Raw genomic sequence first — 6637 nt, forward strand, 5'->3', positions numbered from 1 at the left:
TTATCACCAGTCCCTCCTAAGGAGGAAGAGATGGAACATCAGCACAATGCCACCCCCACGTCATGATGCGTCTTACATACCAGACATTTGCAAAAAACGGTGGTGTGGAGTCCTGTCACCTTGGTGAGTGGATGCGGGTGGTGCGAAGAGACTTTCTCCTAACTACCTTCTAAATGACTTTAACACTCTTTACTCTACCCGGGGTCCATTGGCCATCTTACACTATGTGGTTCTAAGAACCGAACTCCCATTCACCATACTGTGGTGCTCACCAATTTGGGGTCTCACACCCCCGATCCTTCACCCTGTGCCCTCGCACAATTTCCGGGCTGGGTCGTGTGGCGCTCCCAGCAGGTCCGCTCACCTGCACACCTCCGCCACTGCAGTTGTCTCCCAAGCCTACCTGCTCCTTACCCTAACCTACCTGGGGAAGGCCCTCTGGCGCTCTCACCCCACTCGGTGCCCTCTCTGGCACTGGGCTACCCGGGTCCGTCCTCAGGATCCTCGGGCCCTATTGAACTCTAACTCTACCTGGCTCCCAGAGCCTACCTCCGGCCTCACCTGGCCGACATACTAACAGTGGCGGAGTGCCCATTTAATCTTTCTCACTAACAGGCCACACGCCCAGCCATTCCACTTTACTCATGCACCACTCACAACACTCCTGTGCAACTACCCGCACCACAGATGCCAATATCCAACCACAATTTACCTACTCCCTCTACCTACTTTTAAACTACCCTCCCCGGGTACTCGTGAAGGGGTCCATCCTCCCCATCCACTCCTTTCGCACCAACCACTCCACTCCACATATTCCACACTACTCACTCCACACCATCCATTCCATACTCCATTTATTCCAGACCATTTATTCCATGCTCCATGTATTCCATACCAGCTATTCCACACAACCAGTCTCCATACACCTGTACTTGCAAACCTTGTGCCCACACACCTGGTGGCACTTGCACACCTAGTGGCACCTGCACACCTGGTGGCACTTGCACCCTCCTTCCCTCCAGGACCATTCACTCAATACAATACACTCAACTCCATGCACAATCACACCTTTCACAATACTCTGCTCAATACACTTTCACTTCTCCAAACCATTGCCTCTCAATTCCTTATTTCATCACTCTCACCACAAACACATAGCATCATCTAAGCTGACTACTCCCTTCTAAGATTCGTGCTTCCCAGTCGCCCCTTATACCATTGCACTCCCTCGTCGTTAACATCCATCTAACCTATTCTACGTCCCCTCTACAGGTACAATGTCACTACTTAAATATACTGTCTTCTATGGTCACTCTAGATCCCTAACATTATAACCTAACCCTCCCGGGCTAGTTTTCACAGCCATACCCCATAAATCCTATTGCTCCTTTGCCCCCAATGATACGATGTGAGGGATGGTAAATCTACCATCCCTCTACACCATATACCATTTGCCATCATCACTATCGCTAATCCAGTCACGACTCTGAGCCTCGGTACGTCAATGCATTTTCAAAACTCGGGTTCGCAAAGCCGAGCAATGAATGCGGGTGGTTTGGTCTCCTGCAGGTTGGGTCCGTCCGGCATTCGGATTCAGGGGAGGAGGTTTGCTCGGGCCAAGGCTCAAGGCACCATCCCGGTGCGGGGCCTTGCGCTCCCAAGCGCGATGGCCTAGCCTTGCCCGGGTGGAACGCCGCCACCACAAGGGGGCGCCGTTCCGACCCCTCCTACCTTCTTGAAAACCGGGCCGCCCGCTTTGCCTGGCAAAGCGCGGCACCGACCGTACAGGGCGGGGCCCGGCCCGAATCGTGCACGACGCTCCGAATCCCCGCCGGTTCCCGCAGCACACACCGCCCGGCACGGACCGGGAGCTCGCGTCGGCTAAACGTCGGTCTGAACGCTGTCACGGTTAACGTCGATGCTCCCCTCGCATTCTCACACCACGCGTTCCTTCGCACATACATTCTCATTCGCACACCAAGTCATCCTCACGCACTTTGTCACAGCACTCGCTCGTGCATACCCCTTTCTTACGCACTCTGTTACGCACCACTACTTTCGCGCACCTTCTCGCGCACTCATCCTACTCGCACACTCTATCATCACACACTCCGTTCCACACCTCTCCTCCGTTACGTCCTCTGTAACACTCGTGGATGTGCACTCTTGCACATACCCACTCACGCGCTCCGATGTGCCCTCCCGCACCCGCGCCACAGCCAACTCAGGTGTGCGTTCTCGCACACCCGCCACAACCAACTCACCCTCCGTGTCACACTCACCTTCACACATACACTCCCTTGTGCATTCTCCCTCGCTCTCGGTAACACACTCGCGCTCCGACGCCATTCGTACACGCGCGCCATTTTCTCTCACACCGCACCACGGACCTCCCACAAACGTCCGCGGTATGCTGGGATCCCAAGCGCGTGAAGATTCTTTTTGCGACAAACACTTTGCCGAAAAATATTTTCGCCCCATACACAGCCCGACTCACCTTTGGGATTCTTCTTCTTCGCTCCACCACCACCTGCAAATCTTTATTCGGGTTATGCAGCACGACATCATGATGCGAACATGGACTTTGCACAATTTCCATTCCTTCACCCCGCGAATGCTCTTCTAAGTCCGGCGTCTCTTCAATTCCAATTTCCACTACTATTTGTTCGGGTTTAATTTCTTTTTCCTTTCCCTCGACGACCGCTGGCTCTATTAAAATTTTCTCTACTACTTCGGCGGTCGCCGGCTTCCCCATACCCAGGGTCGTGATTTCTATACCCGTCCACGTAACTTCGCTTTGCTCACCGTCGCTTTTCCCGCGCTCCTCAAGCCGCGTCGTGTACAAATGCGCTTTTCCCGCCCGACCTGTGGTTAACCTCCCTTTCACACTCCCTTGCTTCATACCGGGCTTTGTCCCTCGCTAGCCCCTCATTAATTTCTCGGGCTTGGCCGTTTATGCCCTCCAATTTGCTTCCGAGTCCCTCCAACTTGCTTCCAAGTCCCTCCAATTTGCTTCCCAATTGCTCCCCCATTCTATCTTCCATTCCCTCACTATCAGCCCTCATTTCTCCCATACCCTTACTCAATCCCCCTAATTTGGTTTTCCAATCATTTCCCATTTCCTCAATTTGGCTTCCTAATTGCTCACTGTTCCTCTTCAGGTCTTCGCCCGTCTTGACCATAAAGGCCCTCATCTGCACCATCAATAGGCCCCAGTCTACTGGTGCCGCGGGCTCGGCTACCGCGGCCACGTGCACGGCGCCGCCATCTTGTGCTGCCGCGACCACGTGTGAGGTGCCGCCATCTTGTGCGCCTGCAACCCCCTCTACCGCACCTTCTTCAACCTCCTCTTCTATCTCCCCCATCTCCTCCCTGGGGTCCTGGGTTGACTCTAACCCCTCTTCCATCTCCCCCACCGGCATCCGATCGCCTTAATCATCCAAGGCACGATTATAATTTGGATATTATAATAAAATTTCGGCCACTCGTAATTTCGACCAAATTTTTTTCCGATGGATTAAAATTTGGTTCGGGCTTCAATCCCACTCCCCGACACCAATTGTTACGGATCTCAGAGTACGGCACTCCCGTTAGCAAGGGGGGGGGGGGTTAATCCCCTTGTCTTATTAAGCTGGCCGTCTCCGGTCCTGGAACTATCCCGCTCCTTTGCGGGGTGAGATTGGCCAGGGTGATTGGTCAATGGTTTCCCAAATACCTTCACCAATCCCTCCGCAAAGCAGAGAGATGAGTCCCTGCTCGAACCGCGGATGTGATGGTAATTGCCGAGCGGTTTAGCAATCCACGATCCGAGCCGTTAGCAAATAGACTAACCCGATTATAGCGGTTGGCCAAATCGTGCCACAGGTACTCAATTGGGGACAGGACGCAAGCGATCAGATGAGAGGAACCAAAGAATAAGAAGGATGAAGGAAGAACAAATATGATTTATTAACTACCTAAAAGAGGAAACGAAAGGCAAGAAGAATATACAAAAGAAGGAAATAAAAGGACATAGGGCAAGCTTATCTAAACAGTCTTAACTTATCACGACCCCAGGACAAACAGACAGACTCACACGGAATGGTAGCTGGTAGGGGAGGAAGGTCCAGGCAGATGGTTCCAGGCGATGGGATCCGTCCAGGCTCCGGGTCCGCGGGCGAAGAACTGCAGGCAGCTTCGCGTATCGTTGGCGCGCGACCGGAACTTACATACGCAAGGGGCTGGAATACTGCGTACGTACAGCGTGCCGAACGCTCTCAAAACCACACGGCAGTTCGTATCACACGATTGTCATGTTCTTATCATTCGCCGCCTCTGCGCTGTTCTCTCAAGTTTGCCGATCATCTGCCGATCTTCTCTCCTCTCTCCTGAAGTAGTTCGCGGCGGCACTTTTATTACCTGCCTCGCTTATCAAGCCGCGTCCGCTTCGCTCCGCCTACCGGTGAACACGCCTCGGCCCGGATTGGTCGCGAGGGTTCATTGGTACCTCCCCTCGTGACGCGTTGATGGGGCCACGCCTATGTTCCTGGCCGCTCCTCCCTTCTTTCCCACTCTGCCACGTGGCTTATGGCGGCGGGCAGGAACAAACCAAAAGGCAGCGACGACGGCAATACGATTATGTGGCAGCCTTGGGAAGGACAAGCCCCTTTGAAGGTGCTACTGGCACTTAGGAGAGAGAGAGAGAGAGATTGGGGATAATTGAAGGGGCCTAGGTTATTTGATTAATACAACGCAGATTCAACTATTGGAAACAGATCCTTACCTGAAACACATACTAATGAAATAACTAAAGAAGAAGCCTATGATGTGCTACGTGTTGCTCGTGGCCTAACTAGGGTGCGACCTTTGACCTTTACACCAAAAATGGGAATATTTACAGGGGATTATTTATAAGGGAATATTACAGATATTTACAAAGTGGAGGGTTCTAAAAACCACAATATATATATATATATATATATATATATATATATATATATATATATATATATATATATATATATATATATATATATATATACAGTATATATATATATATATATATATATATATATATATATATATATATATAGATATATATATATATATATATATATATATTGTTACAGACGCGGTTTTAGATGTTATATTGACCGAGCGGTGGTGTATTTAACCGCGTCCGAACAGTTACTCCCCGATTAGAACCCGATTCCACCCGACGTTGACCAGATCGCCCCACAGATATTCAATCGGGAAACCTCTAAAGCGACCGAAAGAGAAGGAAAAGAGAAAAAGACAGAGTACGGAGGAAGAACAGATTTATTATACACACACAAGCAATGGATGGAAGAAGCAGTAACACAGCGAATCGTTAACTTACACTATTCATTTTTACTTAACCCCAAGACAACGAGTAGGACAGGACGTTCACACTTACACAGGGGATATTGCAGGCAGGTAGGGCTTGAGGTGGATTGCTGGAGAGGGAGGCAAAGTCGGAGGCAGCAGCTCTCAATTCCTCGCGGTTTTGGCGGAAAACCCTCCGTCGCGTATCCGCTGCTATAGACGTCACGCGCTGGTTCGGCACACCTGCTCCTCTTCTTGTGGTGGAGCCGTCTCCCTCCTTTCAGCGCGTCTCTCCAAAGCTGGTTTCCTTGCCGAGTACCTCTCCTCTTTGGCTTGGAGCGTTTCGCATCTCACCGCTCCTCTTGGTGCCGCCTCTTTGCTCATCTCCCAGGTCATCTCGTAAAGCAGTCCCTTTCAGTCGCTTTTATAACTCGCGGCGGAATCAAGCCGCCGGCTGCGAGGGCACGCCTACCGGTTCGCTCACCGCGGTGCTGATTGGCCATGCGACCCTCTGGCTCACTCCTCCCCTCTATGACGAGGTGGAGACAACCTTTCTTCTCCGAGATTAGCACATGGGCAATGGCGGCTTGCGGGATTGAACACAACTCCCACCCTTTTGAAAGGACTTTTGGAGAGCGGAGATGTTTGGGGAAATTGGAAGGGCCTACGCTTATTTTGTTTGATACAATGCAAAGTCAATCTAGTGGGAAACACATATTTAGCCTACATGGAATAAGGAAATACACTATTTAAAAGATATACCGTGACCTGCGTGTAAGTTTCATGGAATTAACTAGGAGGACGGCTGCGACCATTATTTACATTACGAGGATGTTACACATAACAAAACCATACTTTTGTAACGTTCACATTGTAACGTTTTCACATTCGTTACACTTCCTCCAAAATTGTTACTGCACCATTGTTATTGTTACACTTCTCAAAAAAAACCGTTACACTTCTCAAAATCGTTACAATATATATATATATATATATATATATATATGTATATATATATATATATATATATATATTATATATATATATATATATATATATATATATATATATATATATAATCGGGAGATTGAATAAGACGCGGACGTAGCTTCAGGGCTTCGATCTTTAATTCGACAAGCTTTCGACCAACAAAGGTCTTCTTCTGAGTCGGCCCCAAGTTCAACGGAAGGTTGAACACAACCCCAACGGTTCAACTTCCGTTGAACTTGGGGCCGACTCAGAAGAAGACCTTTGTTGGTCGAAAGCTTGTCGAATTAAAGATCGAAGCCCTGAAGCTACGTCCGCGTCTTAT

Source organism: Myxine glutinosa, chromosome 2 (genome assembly GCF_964187855.1).
Source record: "Myxine glutinosa chromosome 2, kmMyxGlut1.1, whole genome shotgun sequence".
NCBI classification, from domain to species: domain Eukaryota; kingdom Metazoa; phylum Chordata; class Myxini; order Myxiniformes; family Myxinidae; genus Myxine; species Myxine glutinosa.